General features: G+C 34.8%; 1 non-coding gene across 1 annotated transcript; it reads left to right on the plus strand.

Moving 5' to 3' along the window:
• The first annotated feature begins 19,892 nt into the window (after positions 1-19,892).
• LOC127186052 (small nucleolar RNA SNORA48) lies at positions 19,893-20,036 on the plus strand. Its single transcript, XR_007830305.1, has one exon. It is a non-coding gene; the product is annotated as a small nucleolar RNA SNORA48 (small nucleolar RNA).
• The last annotated feature ends 370 nt before the right edge of the window (positions 20,037-20,406 follow it).

Below are 20,406 nucleotides of genomic sequence, written 5' to 3' on the forward strand. Positions count from 1 at the left end.
TGTAACAAAAGAACAACAAACAGTTTTCAGTAATTTTCCCTGGGCAATCAAGTCAACACTTCTGTGGATCAACTTTGCTAATTCTCTCCCAAATGTCAAAGAAGGCCTTCCATCCATTGGATAGAGGGCCACATCTTAGAAAGGAATATGCCTGTAGAGTTCCTCTGACAGGAAAAATCTCTATTGGGGGATCTATGACAGATTCCCTTCCAGGAGAAATTCATACCTGACTATACAGATTGCCTCAATATGTCCTTCAGGAACCTAAAACATAGGAAAAAACCAATGTGGATTCAACTGCCAGAGGTTTTCTGATTCTTGAGCTTTCAGGAGATCCAACAAATGGGACTTGAGCAATGCCAGTTTCTTTAGGGAAAAGATCATTTTATTGTCTTTGATACCAAGTTCTACTTTTGAAGAAGCACCACATCAAGAATTAACATTGCATCATTTCATTCTGTTTGAATTTATTTTGACTTGAAGTTTTTCTGGACTCATTATAGGCACAGAGCATAATATTCTACACTTTGTCTAAAAAAGATGATATTCCATCTCTCAAACTCTATGTACCTTAGCTTACGATTAATATACTATACAAACCTATTACTTTGCTCATACCTGTGGCAGATATAATAGTTCAGTATCCCTGATTTCTATGTCTGTATTCTTCCTAATTAACAATTAGATTTTCATTGCAATCTCAGAAACAGCTGTTTTTATATAAGCTGTAGATGTATAAAACTGGTGTTGAATCAAATTCCTCCAAAATTATCCTACAACTGATTTTCACCAATCCCCTTAGAGTTTTAAATATGTATTGTTTTATACATAAATGATTTTTGGCCTTCTTAACAGTTATCATTAAATTTGACAAATTTTTCTCAATAAACTACAAAATCATAAACAACCATTCTTGCATTAAAATGATTATCAATATTGGTTGCATAATAATGTTTGTACATTATCCAGCGTAGCTAACATACATAAATCAATGAGTTGATATAAAGAATATAGTATATTTATACGTTGGTATATACTATTTAGCCATAAAAGATGAAATTTTGTCAATTAAGAAATCATGAATAAATATGGATTATATAATACAAGTACAAAAATCATGGCATTGTAAGACATTAGAATATCACTTATTTTGACATCTAAAACAAAAAGTGATTCCATTAAAGTGAAACAAAGCAAACAAAAACAAAAACAAATGTGGCTATGAAAGGTAGAGAAACATGGAAAGAATAAACAAAATTACAAAGGTACATGTAGTATAAATGAACTCTATGTTATGTTGCATATTAAGGTGAATATAGTATAAATAAAAGTAATATGCGTATGTTTTGAAAGCCTAAATATAAGAATTTGATTATTTTTACAACAACAAATTTTTCCAATATATTTGTTAATTATTCAGATTTGATCATTATATCATATTGTACCCTAAAGTCATATGACAAATAGTAAATCATTATTTATTATAATGCTCAAAAATAAATACCATTTTAAATGAAATTGTATAAATTGGAGAGAGCTAACAGAAGTTTTATTTCTAATAATGATTTTAAATTTTTTTTAAAGTTTGAGGGTCTCTGTTGGAAAAGTCAAAGTCTGGTGTATACACATGGCCAATTGAACTTGGTCTAGTTTGATGGACTCCCTTTCTTACTGGGGTTCTCTCTTAACTTGATCTGGGGAACCCCAGATCTTATAAGAAACATCACATAGGCCTCAGGGAAGACTACAGGCCTGGTCCTTTCCTGACAGAACCTGTTCAGCTAGTACTTGCGCATTCCAGGAAATACCCCACATTATGCTAAGGAGATCCTAGCCTTCAGCAAAGGACCTTTAATCATACCTGTAAGTTCTTCCCCAAACCATAAAATATTTAAGTACATTATTCTCCTTCTTATGATAGGATCACCATGCTGTTGCATGTAAACGAGATCCTGTACCATTGCATGTAGATAAAGTATCCTGGAACCCCTAGACCTAGCAAACCAAATACATTCACCCACACAACCCTCCCCACTGTCCAAGGTTTATTAGTCACAAATAAAGATTGGCTGGCTTTCTCTTTCCTGTTTGTACCATTCCTTCTCCATGTCTGTCTGAGACTCTATTTATTCTGGGGAAGAATTGCCACTGGATGCCTGGTGCTTGACTGCTGGTAATACATCATGGTGGAAAACATGTGCCACTGCACATTATTTAGCTTATGGTGGTAGAGAAGCAAAGTAAGAGTAAGAGTAGGAGTCAGAAACCATCTTCCCCTTCAGATGTATCCAAAAAAATGACATAATTCCCTTTCACTAAGCTTGATATCTTAACAATCCCTTCACATATCAATAATATTACATATCAGTATATTACAGGATAGGGAGCTTAATGAGGCACCATGACCATGGGAACTCTTATGAAAGAAAGCATGTCATTGGAGTGGGCACTTTCTTACAGCTTCAGAGTTTAGTCTATTATCACTATGGCTGGTCATAATCATTATCAGCATGACAAGGATGGTGCTAGAGCAGTAGCTGAGAGTTCTATGTTCTGATTCATTCACAGAGTGAGAGACTCTAGGCTTCAAATGGGCTTTTAAAAGTTTAAAGCCTACCCAAGGTGACATGCTTCCTTCAACAAAGCTATACTTCCTAATTCTTTTAATTCTTTCAAATGTTGCTGATTCTTAGTGACTAAGCTTTCCCATATATGATCATATGGGGGCTATTCTTATCCAAACCATCACATTCTACTCCCTGGCTCCCATAGGCTGATAGCCTTATTATAATGCAAAATGCATTTAGTCCAAATTCAAAAGTCCCCATAGTTTTTCACAATCTGACACTGTTAAAAGTCAGAAGGTTAAAGTCTCTTTTGAGATTCATGCCAATCTCTCTAATTTCCCATTGGTGTATTCTTTTTCAAATTATTTTTTACACATACATTTATATTAATAAACATATATACAAAAAACTGCCTATACCAAGAAGAAGCATGAAAAATCAGGAATTGTATAAATGATATATTCATAGTGTTTTGGCTTCAAGGTTGCCAAATACAAAGAGTCATGCCAATCTCTTTAACACTCCTATAATATCAAAATTAAAAAAGATTACATACTTCCAAAATATAGTGGTGTGGGATATACATTATCATTACAAAAGGGAGGAAAGGAAAAACTTTCAGGAAATCCTGGACAAAAGTAAGACTAGAAACCAACAGGGCAAACTCTAAACTCTGTATCTTCATGCATAATGTCATAGGGATGGATCTTCAGCTATCTAACTCTTTTAAGTATTTGCGACTACACCACACTTCTTTCTCTTAAGCTTGTTCTATACCAAGGCTACAACTTTCCCAAGCAGGTATCCCATAACTCTGGCATCCTTAATATCTTGGAGTTTCCAAGGCTATCCAAGTTTTACCTTCATAGATTTACACAAAAGCATCTCTGGGCCTTCATGCAGAGATACCCCTGACATGCACCTGGCCTCAGCAGCTTGCCTTAGTCACAGAGGGAAATTTCATAACTCCTTTCTTATGTCACTGACTCTAAAGCCAGAAATACATGGCCAGTGCTGCCATGTATTGCTGTTGCTTCCTCGGGCTGGAACACAGACACTCCTTCAATGACACCTGTACCAGATTTCTGTCTTTGATGGTTTCATTCATTGCCTAAGCTTTGCTTTAATTATTTTTCACATTTTAGAAGCTTAGATTATGTGGTCTTGCCCTGAGGTTCCCTTATTCCATTTAGCATCAGAATTTCACTTAAACTTCTTATATCTTGAAACATTGGGTGTGGCTCCAACATCACATTTCCTAGTGCTTCCTTTCTCTTTAAACTGTACATTTCATATTTTTCCTTGCTCAGCTTGCTTCTTTTCATTATGGGTCTGCATAATAACCACAGGGAATAATCAGTACTAAGCTGTCTTAAAATCTCCTCTGCCAATGTTGTTAACTCAAAACTATTGCATATTTTTGGACAAAGTCAGAAGTGTATCCACAGTCCTTGAAAAATACACTAAGACGTAGATCACTTACTAATATTCTTCCCATCTGAAACTTCTGTGCAGTCATAATCTACATTGTTCTCAGCATCATTGCTTTCCATGCTCCTACTAGTGTGACCCATTAAGATACACTTAAAACATCCAGCTACCTTTCATTTAAAAAACCTCAGAGTCCAATATGTAGTATGACTAGTACAGCCATAAATATCCCATTCACTCATACTAACTTCTGTCTTAGTCACTGTTCTATCCCTGTAAAGAGACACAATGACCAAGGCAATTATTATGAAATAAAGCATTTCGTAGGGTGCATGTTAGCAGTTTCCTGAAAAAAATATATGTGTAAGCAAATAGGAGTTTATTTTAGCTCACAGTTTGAGTAGAGATACAGTCTATAACAGCAGGAAAATCATGGAGCAATGGTATGAGATAGCTAGTCACATTGTATATACACCTGAGAAGCAAACAGTAGGTTGGAAGTGGGACCCAGCTATAAAACCTCAAGGCTTGCCACTAGTGACCCACCTTTTCCAATGAATTTGTACCCTCTAAAGGCTCTACAACTTTTCAAAATAGAGTCATCATCTGGATACAAATTGTTTAGATAAATGAAACAGTGAGAGATATTTCACATTCAAACTGCCACACACAAGGAATTGTAAAATTATAATGTGTGTTTGGTATAGATAAAACTGACTGATCAGAATACACAATGCATTTGGGAATCAGGATGAAAAAACCTCTTGTGCTTCTATTATAGGAAGACATAATAGTACTGGATTGTGAGTACAGGCTCTGGCTACTATGACAGTTGAATAGAAATTAGAAATTTGTTTAGTAAAAACGACACCATAGAGTTATCATAGAAAAAGCATTTCTTGTATATTCTGACACAAATTTCTAAGTGAAAAGTAAATAGTGACTGCAAAATCTTAGTAACAGGAAAATCACTTCTGCATGTAGTAGTTCACGAATGATTCATAAGGGAGAAACAAAGTTAATTTTATATTATAAAAACTTACTGAAAAGAGGATTTTATTCTATACCTTCTCTGTTGGTCTTCACCGAAAAATAATAGTTTTTGTATGGTATATTCATAATTCATAATTCTAAATAAATAACAAACATTACATAGTCAAATAAAGGATTATTATTATAATACTTGTACTTTTGTGAAATAGACCATCCTTAAATGGTTCACTGTGGTCAATAAGTCTTTAAGACTATAATAGTACATATTTAGAAATGAAACATTATACACAGCAACAAGTTGATAGCTTCCTCACTTTTTATCTTACATCTCTTCCTGAAAGTCAGTTAGCCTCAGTTTAAGTGTTTAGGACAGTTGTTAAAAGACTAATATTCTCCTCATGATGCTTTCTTGAATCGTAAGTTAGGTACACAAATTTGAAGGCAGAAACATTGGGAAATTACTAAATTATATGGCACTGGAGAGATATTACAAGGAAATTCTGATATTTCACTGCAAAATATTGCCAATTATGGTAGCTGTCAATTTAACAATAGGCTTATTCACTATGGTGTTTGATTAATGTGAAATTATTCAGTTGGCTACCTTGTAGTTGGCCTATTTTTGTGTCCAATTAGTATGCTAATAATGGTAATTATGTTCTATACTGCATGTCTCATCACCTAGAGGGTTTTTAAAATGATAAAATAATGAGAATAAACAAGCTGATGCTGACATTCAGTGGGCCATTCTAATTACTTACTGAGAGCACACTGGGGAATCAACACTCAACCAGAGAAAATGATTCTTGCTTACTTTGTTAAAACTACTCTTTCCAAAGAGCAGTAAGAGTTTGCTGCTGTTTCTGTTATCATTGAGCTGTTTTACTCCATACCTCCTTTTTGTTTTCTATGTTTACCTTATGTATTTAATTTTTAAAAGATAATCCAGTTGCAGCTACCCTTTGTGACCAGCATTTATGTTAAGATAGCAGAAAACATGGAATGTTCAGTTGTACACATTTGAACCCAATCTCTATAATTTCCTTTATATTTTCTGTAAAAAAACAAACATACAATAAAACGATATCTTTTATGAAACTGTTTCTGTACCTAAAGTAATATGAGAGGATTATTTGTAAAAGCCCTCAAAAAATAGCTGAACTTTTTTATATACCATAAAGACATCTTTCTGAAAATTTAAATGTAAAGTCATATTTTAAAATATCAGGTTTTGGTAGCCTGTGTGATGTCTCAGTGTGTATATGCACTTTCCACCAACCCTGATGACCTGAGTTCAATCCTTGGAATCCATATGATGGAAGGAAAAAACTGACTCCTGTAGTCCTCCTCTAACCTGCATATTTTCATTACTTTAATATCAATTTATTTGGCAAGGATGTGTATGTGGTCAAGGGCACATATGGAGGTGAAAAGAGGACTTTTAGGAGTCAATTCTCTTCTCCAATTATGTGGATTCCATGCATTGAACTCAGTTCATCATTTCAACTACAAAATAGGATGTTGAATTGTTGTAGACCTTCTTGTATATGCTATCTGTCATATCAAAAATACTACTGGAATTTTCTTTATCAATAGTGTTTTTGTGGTTAAATTTTGGAAATGTTAAGTCAACATAAGATTTTTTAAAAAACTGAGTGTTTCTCAGAATCCTTGATATATTCTTCTTCATAAATTCACAATTTGCAGTAATACACATTATTTGTCAGATTAAATACATTAACAAAAATGTATTGCTATCTAATAAAGCAGTTAGAATTTTGTACAGGATGTTTTGGAGGTGAAGGATAGATGGCTTAGTGGTTCAGAGCACTGAGTGCCTGTGCTACATATTTTATGTCACCTTGATCCAAGGTAAAGTTATCTGAAATGAAGCAACATCAATTAAGAAAATGCCTCCATAAAATCAGGTTGTAGGCAAGCTATTTTAAGTAGTGATTTATGAGGGAGGGGTCAGACATTGTGAGAGGTTCCATTCCTGCTTTGGTAGTCCTGGATTCAATGAGAAAGTAGACTGAGCAAGCCATGAGGCACAAGCTAGTAAACATTGTCTCTCCATGGCCCCTGTGTCAGCTCCTGCCTCCAGATTGGTGCCCTGTATGAGTTCCTGTCATAGCTTCCTTCAATTATAGGCTAAGCTGTGAAAATGTAAGCCAAATATACCATTTTATCTCTAACTTTCTTTTGGTCATAGTGTTTTATCACAACAATAGAAACCCTAAAACACTGTCCCTCTAGGACAGCCAGGTTATATTCCCACCACCCAAATGACAGTTAACAATTGTCTCTAGACCTAGTTCCAAGGTGATCTGATGCTTTGTTCTCCTAGGCTCTGTGGTCCCTGAATGCACATGGTACACAGAGACATATGCAGCAAAACATTCAAACACAAAACTTAAAAAAAACTAAGTAAAAATTTTAAAGAATGATTTTGAAAATATAGGACTAATGTAAGTTTTGAGGTACTAACAAAAATATTTTTCTTCCCTTGTCTATAAGTTGATGAGAGTAGAATAATATCTATATGTGCTATTGCTATAGAGATGTCTTAGTTTTATTTCGGTTGATGTGGTAAAATATATGAAAAATATACTTGGGGGAGTAAGGTTTATCTATCTCATAATTTCAGCTAACAGCCCATTGTAACAGGAATATGACAATGGCAGGAACATTGAGGACTTGAGCATATCACAGCTGTAATTAGAAACTGACATCAATGAATTGATTCATTAAGGCTTGTTCTTAGATGACTTTGTTAGTTCTTTTTATTTTAATACAGTCCAGGATACACAGCTAGAAAATCATGATATCCATAGTATATTGATATTCCCAATTTAATTAACATAGTCAAGACAATTCCCAAAAGATATACCCACAGACCAAACAAATGAGCCTGTCTTTTCTTGAGACTTTTCTCAGGTGATAGGAAATTTTTGTCAAGTTGACACAGCTAACCACCATGAGGGTAGATGCTTGTGTAAAACATAATATATCATGAAATACGTTCAGTAGTATTGAGGTAAAACATGAATTAACATGTGCATGTATACATATACATATAATTCTACTATTTTTCTGTATGATCCTAATCATGTGTTCACATATATGTGTGTTTGTGCATGTGCATTTGTGATTATGTATTTGGAGGCCAGAGGACAATCTATAGTGTCATTTTACAGGAACAGCCTATGGTCTATAAGGATAATACTATAATAATTAACTTCCTATGTCCCTGAGATTATACATGCTAAATCAGCTACCATAACACAATATAGGACACAACCCAAGAATAAAATTCATTATGGATGGATTGAATCACAGGTTCTTGCAAAAGTTAGGTAACAACTCCACATCTGACTAATATTCTCAGTCCTTTAAATTTTTTATTTAGATAAGATCTTACTATGTTGTCTAGAAAGTCATAGTTTATTCTGAATTTATTGAACTTGAATTTGTAATCTTCCTCACCTTGGCTTCCTGAGTATGTGGAATTAAAATGGCTGCAGCCCCACTAAGTTATGTTTTTATTCACTGGGAAAAAACTATGCAAAAATTTACTCTTATTTTTATGGTTTCCTATTGTGTGGTTTAGGCTTCAACATCCTAATCTGCTTACAACAACCTCTAGAATGCTGGAATTACAGTTAGTAGAAGGAAGTACTCATGTTTGAAAGTAATGTTTAATTGAGAGATAGACAAAGTGATGAATCAGAGAGAGATTTGACAGAATGAGTTAGAGAGGATACACCCATCTGTCATGAGAAAAGACAGGAAAGAGAAGATACTTAAGAGCAGTACAGTAAAATTGAGTAGGGTACAGGAGAAAAAGAGTAAAGAAGACAATACTGTAGAGTTGAGTACAGTAGAATTGAGCTCAGTACAGGACACTATAAACAGTTCTGTGCAGTTCAATTATGTGCATTTGAATTCAGTTGAGTTCGTGCTGTTTGTTGTAGTTCAGTTTGTAGTATTTAGAAACAGAGAAATTCGGTAGATGCTGAGAAGCATGTTTGAATCAGTCATCTTAGAGAGGATTTTGAGCCAGAAAAGCTGAGTTGAACCAACCAGCAAGAATCGAGAAAGTACTAGAAAGGGTGAACTATTCAGCAGTAAGCCTCCAAGATGATGAATGCTTTAGGTGAATAGAAGATACTGTTACAGGACACTTTCTTAAATAATTTACAAGCTGAAATAGCCATTTGAGGGAGGTTAAAACATCATTTCTACTAGAAAATATTACCATAAAACTGGGAAGTCATCTCCATCTTTGGGTAAGGTGGTCCCATTTTAAAGTTACTGTTCCTAGAATAATTTTACTAGTCAAAGGACCATATAAAGACCAGAATAAATGTTAAGACTTCTTGTAGTGAAATCAGAATATATGGAAAGAATACTTTTCAAGAAGATGGAAAGTGTAAGAACTGTTGCTGAGATATTAGCATTTGCAAATTTTACCATTGCATGTTTGAGAGTATGCCTTTCAAATGTTTGATTCTTTGCTACGTCAACAAAAGAACACCAAAACAGTGTTTAGCTTTAGATATTTGTATGCTCTTTTCCCCAATAAACTCTAGTACTATATACAAGAAACACATGGAATGTGTTTTGCTACTGATAAACTTTGTGTTCTAATGGAAGACTGGAATTTTAGAAAATGTACATCAGCTAGATGAGTTTCACACTCTCCCAATAAGTGAACTGTCTGACGAGCTTCACTGAATTGTAAAATCAAATATCTACAAAATTCAATGAACCAATAATATCTAAATATCCAAGGAAGGGTGTTATGAAATCTTCCAGTGATTGAAAGATTCACTCAAGTGCAACACAAACCAATGAATTTTAATGTGTTGAAATATAAGATATTTACTGCTATGCTTTAAATCCATATTGCAACCGAAAAAAAAAAAAAAAAAAAAACCTTAAAAGCATGGTTTTCACCTTTTGCAAAGAATTGCTATGGGACAAGAATCACCATTCTTTTATTTCTAGACAACTTTTTAGTCTCTCTCTCTTGTGATTAGCCAATGTAATTTCCTACCCTTTTACTTATCTTAACTAGAAATAAGCATTTCTTATTATAGTAAGTTACTAAAAATACTCCTCACTAAAACTTAATAACAAATGTAAATCCTTCTTCCTCAAAAATTTCTAGTCCTTATAAAACTATTCTAATTTGCTGAAATCATTCAGAACATTGGATCTAGGATAATCACCATATTTCAAAGGATTTTAGATAAAATATTTTATACTTTAAATTTGTGTCATTAATATAATCATTACAACTTACCACTTGTGTAATACTGGTGTTTATCACTGAACACCAACATTTAAAAATAACCTAATGGCTTCTCCTTTTTAAAGTACTTATTATTTTAAACCTGGTTATTTCAGCCAAAATAACTTAAACCTCATAAACAGAATGCTGAAATAGATATGAAAATATACCTTCCTCTAAGATAGAAAATAAATGAAAAATTTTAATGCAAAAATCAAGTCCTTTTTCATTAAATAGATACGTTTAGGTATTAATATAATATATATTATGCTATAAAATATAAACAATGTATACCTTTCTTACTATCTTAAGATAAATTAATAAAATATTATTTTAAGATTTTGCTAATGTTGATAATTTTCTGAGTTTAATAAGTACTGAATGTACCAAGATGTTTGAAAATTACTGCAGTACAGTTTTTGAAGCCTGTTGCAGCTTTAGCCATTACCTCCTTAATTACTAAAATGTGAAAAGTCCTGAGTAGTCCTGAAGTAGAGTATGCATACACAGATGAGTGAGACAGCTAAGGAGTCATTTTCTGAAGTATGATTTTATACACTAATGTATATCAATATTTTTCTAAAGACTATTTCCTTAGAGATATAAAAACATCAAATATAAATTTGGTTTAAGAGTCATTTAAGTGGATCTGGATTGTGTGTGTATGTCTGTATGTGTGTTATGTTGTTTGTCTGTATATAATGTTGCTCATATGTGTGGTGTATGCATTTTTTAATTTAAGTGTATTTAGATCTATGCTCATGTTTTTACAAATGTGTAGGAAATTCTGAAGTCATTATCACATGCCTCCTTTTATGGATTGCTCTTCACTTTTATTATAAGAATTAGGAAAAATCATAGAAATGTAACAACACAGAGTTGAATGATGAGGGGCCACTAAAATCAGTCAGGATTTTTTATAACTGCAGAAGCAAATGAAATTGGTTACCAGAAAGTTTGGCTTCAGAAAACTTCAGATTTGATAAGACTGATCTTAGCTACAATTGACTATGTATAAAAATGAGAAAAATGTAAAATATATATCTTACATTACATCTCATCTTATGAAAGTGATAGAGGCCTTTAAAGAGGAAATGAAAAATCCTCCAAAGAAATTCAGGAAAATACAATAAAAAAATATAAGCAAACCAAAGGAAATAAATAAATCTGTTCAAGACCTGCAAAGTGAAATAGAAATAATTAAGAAAATACAATCTGAGACCATTTTATAGATGAGAAATATAGAAAAAAGAACTGGAACTACAGACACAGGCGTCACCAATAGACTACAAGATATTGAAGAGAAACTCTCAGGCATAGAATTTATAATAGAAGAAATAAATACATCAGTCAAAAATGTTTAATTTAAAAAGTTTCTAACAAAAAAATCCAGGAAATTTGGGACACCATATAAAGACCAAATCTGACAATAATAAGAATAGAAGAAGGAGAAGATTCTCAGTTCCAAGGCCCAGAAAATATCTTCAACAAAATCACAGAACATTTCCTTAACCTAAAGAGATTCTTATAAATATCTAAGAAGCCTACAGAACAACAAATAGAGTGGACCAAAAAAGAAAATCCTTCAGCCACATAATAACTAAAACACTAAATGTACAGAAGAAAGAAAGAATATTAAAAGATGCTGGGAGAAGGGCCCAAAAGCATATAAAGGCAGACCAATATGAATTACACCACAATTCTCAACAGAGACTTTAAAAGTCTGAAAGGCCTGGGCAGATATCTTACAGACTCTAAGAGACCACAGATGCAAGTCCATATTATTATAACCAGCATAATTTTTAATAACCATAGATGGAGAAAATAAGATATACCATGACAAGATCATATTTAAGCAGTATCTTTCCCTAACCAAGCTCTACGGAGGGTACTAGAGTGAAAACCCCAACACAAGGATAACTACACTCAGGAAAACACAGGAAATAAATAATGCCATACCTGAAAAATAAAATAAAATAAAGGAAAGGAAGCACACACATGTACATTGCCACCACCCATATAGAAATTGCAGAAATCAACAATTATTGGTCATTAATGTCTCTCAACATCAATGGACTCAATTTCCCAATAGAAAGACACAGGCTTACGGAGCAGATAAAATGTGGGATTCATCATTCTGCTCCATACAATAAACGTACCTCAGTAATAGTGGTAGAGATTATATAGAGTAAAGAGCTAGAAAAAGGTGTTCCAAGTCAATGACCCCAAGAAAAAAGCAGGAGTAGCTATTTTAATATCTGATAAAATATATTTTCAAGTAAAAGTAGTCAAAATAAATTAGGAAGAGGACTTCTTACTCATCAAAGGAAAATTCTGCCAAGAGAACATCTCAGTCCTGAACATCTATGCCCCAAATGCAAGGGCATCCATGTTAGTAAAAAAAAATTACAAAAGCTTAAATCACACATTGAGCTGCACATATTAATAGTGGGATACTTCAACATTCCACTCTCAACAAGAGACAGGTCAATGAGACAAAAACTAAATGGAGAAATGATGAGGTTAACAGATGTTATGAATCATATCAATATAACATATCTGCAGAGCATTTCCCCCTAATACAAAGAATATACCTTCTTCTTAGCACCTCAAAGCAAACTTCAACAGATACAAGGAAATCAAAATAGCCCCTTTCATCTTACCAGGACACCATGAATTTTACCTGGACCTCAACAACAGAAACAACAGAAAGCCTGCAAAATCACGGAAATTAAAGAATTTCTAGAACTCAGTGAATGAAAATGAAGGCACAACACACCTAAACTTATGGGACACAATGAAAGTGATGCTAAGACAAAAGTTTTTTATCACTAAGTGCCTTCACAAAGAAAGTGGAGAGATCTAATATTAGTGACTTAACAGCACAACTGGAAGCTCTAGAACAAAAAGAAGCAACTACACCAAAGAAATGTAGATATCAGGAAATAATCAGACCCAAAAGTGAAGTCAATAACTTTAATACAAAGAGAAAAATACTAAGAACCAACAAAACTAAAAGCTGGTTATTTGAGAAAATCAATAAGGTAGACAAACCCTTAGCCATACTCACTAACAGGCAGATAGATAATATACAAATTAACAAACTGAAACATGAAAAAGGTCACATAACAGACACTGGACAAATCCAAAATATCATTAGGTCTTATGTCAAAAACCTGTACTCTACAAAACTGGAAATCTAAATGAAACTGGTCATTTTATTGAGAAAGTTCATTTACCAAAGTTAAATCCAGATCAGGTTAACAATGTAAATAATCCTATAATCCCTAAGGAAATAGAAGCAGTCATTAAAAGTCTGGCAAACACACAAACACGCACACATACACACACACACACCCAAACACAGGCCAGATGGTTTCAGGGTTCCAGTGCATAATTCTATGAGACTTTCAAGAAGAGCTAATACCAATATTCCTCAAACTATTTCACAAAGCAGAAACAGAAGGAACATTGCTATAAACCTACAGTCACCTTGATAAATTAAGCCACACAAAGATTCAACCAAGAAACAAAATTTCAGACTAATATTCCTCATGAACACTGATGCAAAATGACTCAGTAAAACACTCACTAACCGAATCCAAGAACACATCAAAAACAATATACACCATGACCAAGTAGGCTTTATCCTTTGGATGCAGTGATATTTCAACATGCAAAAATCCACCAATGTATTCCACCATATAAACAAACTGAAAGAAAAAAAATTCACGTGATCATTTCATTAAATGCTTAAAAATCATTTAACACAATCTAACACCCCGTTCATGATAAAAGCCTTGGGGAGATCAGGGATACAAGGCCTATACCTAAAAATGATAAAAGCTATATTCAGCAAGCCTGTTGTTCTTGATGATATTATTGCCCTGTGATCCTGGAAACTTCTCTGAGGACTGGAAAGAACAGACAAACAGGAGCAAGGTCTGCAGGCTTTATGTCCCTAAGCTGTGACAGAGGAAGGCAGCCATTGTCCAGAGAGGGAGCAGGTAGATTCCTGTGTTCTTGGTTAGCGAGAATCCAGGTTTTCACACTTCTTTGCAGGAAGCCTCCTCTGTGCCTCTAAGGTCAGGGAGGGAGCCAAGGCTTCTGGAATACAGAGGCAACAAAATCATGAGCCAAAAGGAGGCAGCCAGAAAACAAAGACCTCAGTTACATACATTTCGTGTAGGAGAGAGTCAGAGCTAAGCCATAAGATTAAAGGGATCAACAAGGAAAAGGTAGAAGGGAAAAAAGGACAAAGGAAGGGGGCCAAGAGGAAGAAAGAGAAGGACAGAAGGACCTGCAGCTTTGGGACACCAGGTTTTAAGGCCTGAGTTTTAAAATGGAAGGGCAGTCTCAGGGTATCTTTTCTGTTTAATTTCCTGAGAGTCTGTCTCAAGAACAGGGCCCTTTGTTAACTTATAGGCAGGTTTGAAGTATCTTATTGAAACAGAACCAGGTAGGTGACATCTTTATCAACTTGAATTTATGGCCTGCTGGAGGCTAGGAGTCACTTTTTTTTCCTGGAAGACAGACCAGAGTTTCTGGAAAAGAGTTCTTTGTTCATCCTACACAAGCCAATAGAACATCACATTAAATGGAAAGAAACTGAAAACAATTCCACCAAAATCAGGGATAAGACAAGGCTGTTCGCTTTCTCAATGTAGTACTTGAAGTACTATCTAGTGCAATAAGAAAACTAAAGGAGATCAAGTCAATACAAATTGTAAAGGACGAAGTCAAAGTATCCCTATTTGCAGATGATATGATAGTATAAAAAAGTGGCCCCGAAAATTCTACCAGAAAACTCATATACCTGACAAACACCTTTATCAAAGTGGCTGGATACAAAATTAACTAAAAAAATCAGTAGCCCTTCTTAATAGAAATGATAAACTGTCAGGGAATGAAATTAGGGAAAGAGCACCATTCACAAAAGCTGCAAATAATATAAAATATCATGGTATAACACTAAACAAACAAGTGAAAGACCTGTATGATAAAAAAGTTCATGTCTCTAAAGAAAACACTTTAAGAAGACATCAGAAGATGGAAAACTATCCCATGCTCATGGATAGTAGGATTAACATAGTAAAAATTGTCATCTTTCCAAATGCAGCCCACATATTCAATGCAAGTCCCATCAAAAGTCCAACAGCAATCTTTACAGAGCTTGAAAGAACAATTCTCAATTTCATATGGAAAAATAAAAAATCCAGAATAGCAAAAACAGAGTTGAACAATAAAAGAATTTCTGGAGCACCATCTCAGATTTCAAGTTTTACTTCAGAATAAAATAGCAAAATGGTCATGGTATTGGCATAAAAACAGACAGGTTGGTCAATGGAATCAAAGACTCAGAAATAAGCCTACACACATATGAACACATGAGATTTGACAGAAGAGATAAAACAATACAATGGAAAATAGATAGCATCTTCAATAGATGGTGCTGGTCTAACTGGATGTCTGCAAGTAAAAGAATACAAATAGATCTGTATTTGCCACCATGTACAAAGGTAGAGTCCAAGTGGATTAAAGACCTCAACATAAATCCAGATACATTATATCTAATAGAAGAGAAAGTAGGAAAGAGCCTTTAAATTCATTAGCAGAGGAGACAACTTCTTTTTTTTTTTTTTTTTTTTTTTGGAGATTGATAGATTTTGCCCTTTATTTATTTATTTTCTTTTTTTAATTAATTTATTCTTGTTACATCTCAATGTTTATCCCATCCCTTGTATCCTCTCATTCTTCCCTCCCTCCCATTTTCCCATTATTCCCCTCCCCTATGACTTCCCCCTGTATATGCTCATAGGGTATCAAGTCTCTTCTTGGCTACCTGCTGTCCTTCCTCTGAGTGCCACCAGGTCTCCCCCTCCAGGGGACGTGGTCAAATGTGAGGCACCATAGTATGTGAGAAAGTCATATCACACTCTCCACTCAACTGGACAACTTCTTGAAAAGAACACCAACAGCTCAGGCACTAAGATCAACAGTTATTAAATGGGACCTTATGAAACCGAAAAGCTTCTGCAAGGCAAAGGACACTGTCAACAGAACAAAACAACAGCCTGTGGATTGGGAAAAGATCTTTGCCAATCCTACATCTGACAAAAGGCTAATATCCAAAATATATAAAGAACTAAAGAAAGTAAGCACCAACAAACCAAATTATTGTCTTTAAAATGGGGCACAAAGCTAAACAGAGAGTTCTCAAGAGAGGAATCTTGAATGGCCAAAAACACATAAAGAAATGCTCAGTCATTACCTAGAAGGGAGATGAAAATAAAAATGACTCTGAGATTAGATCTTATACCACTCATATTGGTTAAGATAAAAAAAAAAAAACTCAAGTGATAGCACATGATAGCAAAGATGTGAAGAAAGGTGAGCACTTCTCCACTCCTGGTGGTAATGCAAACTTGTATAACCACTTTGAAAACCAATCTTGCACTTTCTCAGAAAATTGGGAATAGCTTTACCTCAAGACACAGCAAAATCACTCCTGAGAATATACCCAAAGATATTCTACCATACAAAAAGGACATTTTCTCACCTATGTTCATAGCATCTTTGTTTGTAATAGCCAGAAACTGGAAACTACCCAGATGTCACTCAACCAAAGAATAGTTAAGAAATTGTGTTATATTTACACAATGGGATACTAGTCAGTGATTAAAAAAAGAGGAAATCATGAAATGTGCAGGCAAGTGTATGGAACTAGAAAAGGTCATCTGGAGTGAGGAAAACAAAACCCAGAAAGACACACATGATATGTATTCACTTATAAGCAGATATTAGCCATATATTACAGTATAACAGTACTACAATTCACATACCCAAAGAAGATAGGTAAGAAGGAGGACCCAAGGGATGATACGTACATCTCACTCAGAAGGGGAAATAGATGTAGGAAATGTTTGAAGACAGAAAACAGTGTAGGAGAGTGAGCATGGAAAAACATGAGTGTGGAGTTAAGTTTTGGGGAGATGGGGCAAGATACAGAGGCCATGCAGGGAGAAAAGAAACTGTAGGCAAGGGAATCTCTGAGACAAACTGGAGACCTACTATGTTGTAGGTTCCTGGGAGGATAGTGGAGTGACTCTAGCTGAAACTGCTAGTAATAAGGGTAATGGAGACTGAAGAGACCACCCTCGATTTAGACTGAACTCTTGGTGGAGGATGGGTACACCAACCCACACACAAAATCTTCAACCCAAAATATACCTTGCTTACAGGATGTGCAAGCATAAATATAGAGCACAGATTGAGTCAATGTCCAACTACCCACCCATGGGAGAGAACCAACCCCTGACATCATTAACAGTACTTTGCCAAGCTTGTAGATGATAGCCTAACATAGCAGTCCTCTGAGAGGCTCCACCCAGTAGCAGATGAAAACAAATTCTGAGACTCACAGCCAAACATTGGGTGGAGTTATTGGAGTCTTGGGGAAAAGTGAAGGGAAGAATGAATGATCCAGCAGGGAGAGGAGCTCCACAAGAAGACCAGCAGAGTCAACTAACCTGGTCCCATAGAGCTTTACAGAGACTGATGTACCACCCATGAACCGTGCGTGGTGGACTCAAGCTGGGCCCCTTAAACACGTGGGTCCCCAAATAAAGGGATAGGGATGTCTTTTAAATGAACAATGTTGCCTGTATTTCAATCACTTCCCTTTGGGTGGGCCTGCTTCAACAGGCCACAGAAGAATATGTTCTAAGTCCTGAGGTCACTTGATGAGCACATATGAGTTTGTGGGAGGTTTCCCTTATATAAAGAACAGAGAAGAGAGGATAGCAGGAAGACTGAAGGAGGATGGGAACAGGAGGATACTAGGGAGGGCCTATGATTGGGTTGTAAAGTTAATTAATTAATTAACCGAGAAAATGAAGGCCCATGTAAATGAAATGCCCTTTTCATATATAGCCAAGGACAGCTCATGCTCAAAGGTTGGGGAGGAATGGGCATTGCCTCTGACATGAACTCTGTTGCCTTCATTTTGATCACTTCTCCTTGGTGGGGCAGCCTTGCAGGCACAGAGAGGAAGAGGGAAACCTGATAGGCTATAATCAGATGGAGAGGGATGAAGAATCCCCTGTCAGAGGTCTAGGGGAGGAGAATAGTGATGAAGAGGGAGGGAGGGAGGGAATGGAAAGATATGAGTGAGCAAATAACAATAGGGATGTAGTGTGAATAAATTACAATAAAATTTTAAAAAGGAAAATAAGACTCATTCAAAATAAGGGAAATTATACTTGATACTGGAAATCTAGCCAACTACCTAGGGGTATCAAAGTCATGGATCTTAGAAAAATACCTATAGCCACCACTATACTTAAACAGAAGAATACTTAACTACATTCTAAAGAATTGCCCTTTACCCAGAGATAAGTGTAATCTACACTGCCCCCCAAAGAATCTTATCTTTGCAATATATAAAATGCATAATAGAAAATAACAGCCAGTCAAACTTTAGAGTTGTAGAGCCTAGTCCCACTGGACACATCTATAAAATTACCTCAACACTAAGGCTCAAGGATAGTTTGTAAGAGGAGATGAAAAGATTATATGATCTAGAGGATCTTAAATAGCTCTATTGAGTTTGCCTTTATAAATTAGTGTTTTTCTCTTTCAAGATTTTTTTACAATCTTAACATTTTAGCTATAGTATGACTTGGAAATGTTACTTCTGGTCCTGTATTAAGCTGTAATTTGTTTCTATATTTCAGTATACATATTTATTTTAAATTTTAATTGTTAATGACAGTTTTCTATTTAGTGTTTTTTTTTTTACTGTATTGTTCACTGTTTGTGATTTTTATATCATTGCTTTTTATCTCTGTTCATCCTCTTGCCTAGAGGCTTATTAAATTTATCAAAATTTATTTAATGATAGGATCTTGAATGATTATTTCTTTTTCTTCATTGTCTAAATGTGATAACATTGTTTTCAGTCTATAATATTCTTTATTCTACTTGTTCTAGTCTGAGATACTTTTGTCTATTGATTTTATTTAGTTTATTTCCAGTATGTCTTATTTCTGTGTCTGTTTTGTAGAATTCTAATTTCCCTATGAATTCCTCTCTGTAATGCTGAATTAGTGATTCAGGTCCTGAATTGACTTCCTCCTACATTCATCTGTGAATGTGAATAATTTTGAGGAGATTATTTAGAATACTAGACTTTTGAATTATTTATTTTGCATTTCAACCATTTTAGTATTTTTAGATTCAACTACTGAGCTATAAACTGTTTTGAGGACTCACATTTTCTTCAATTTTCAAGTTTCTATGTTTTGATTTTTCAAATTCATTGGGTTGGATACCACTTTTTAAAGTAAAATTAAATTTTCCTATAAGATATATTCCCACAAGTATTTTCACTCTGAATCTCCTTATGTATCCTTTTCCTTCTCTATGTCTTTAGAGGTCAAGATCCTCTAGCTACCAAGAAGAGAGACATCAGACAACAATAAAAATACTATGAAATAAATGTAATAAAAGAAAATAGAAACATTGACTACTTTCCCAATAAGAATAGAAAATAAAGAACCTAAATACTTACAGAATTAACTTGAGGATTAAAATTATTAAAGATAACACTCTGACAATGGACAAAGAGACACCTTGTTTTTGGTGTTGTTTTTATATCAGTCAGGGGCAGGGCAGATGGCAGTTCTTTTTTCATCCTAGCTTGATGTGTGGCTTGGTGGTTAAAGCTTTTTTATGCATAGGACTCATAAGAATCAAATAAAATCAAACCCAGGAAGTGCTACACAGGAGAAGAAAGATAGACAGACCTTCAGATGCCATACCTCCCACAGAGCTGCCCTCTGACGCTAGATAAGGCAACCCAAAGACATCTATTTGCATCCAAGACATGAAAGGATAGACTATGTCTTCCAGGAGCTTACTAGCTGAATGGCCAGCTGCACCATGAGCCACCATAATGTGTGAATATGAGGTGGACATATGGAAGAGAAGTAAAAGTGGAGCACCTTCAGCATTATGAAGAGGGATGAAACTGGAAACTCAAGGGTGGAGGGAAGTAGCTTGTTGTGAGTAGGCATCTCTGTCACCTGAGGCCATGCTGAAGTCCCACCCTGAACTGTT

Source organism: Acomys russatus, chromosome X (assembly GCF_903995435.1).
Source record: "Acomys russatus chromosome X, mAcoRus1.1, whole genome shotgun sequence".
NCBI lineage: Eukaryota > Metazoa > Chordata > Mammalia > Rodentia > Muridae > Acomys > Acomys russatus.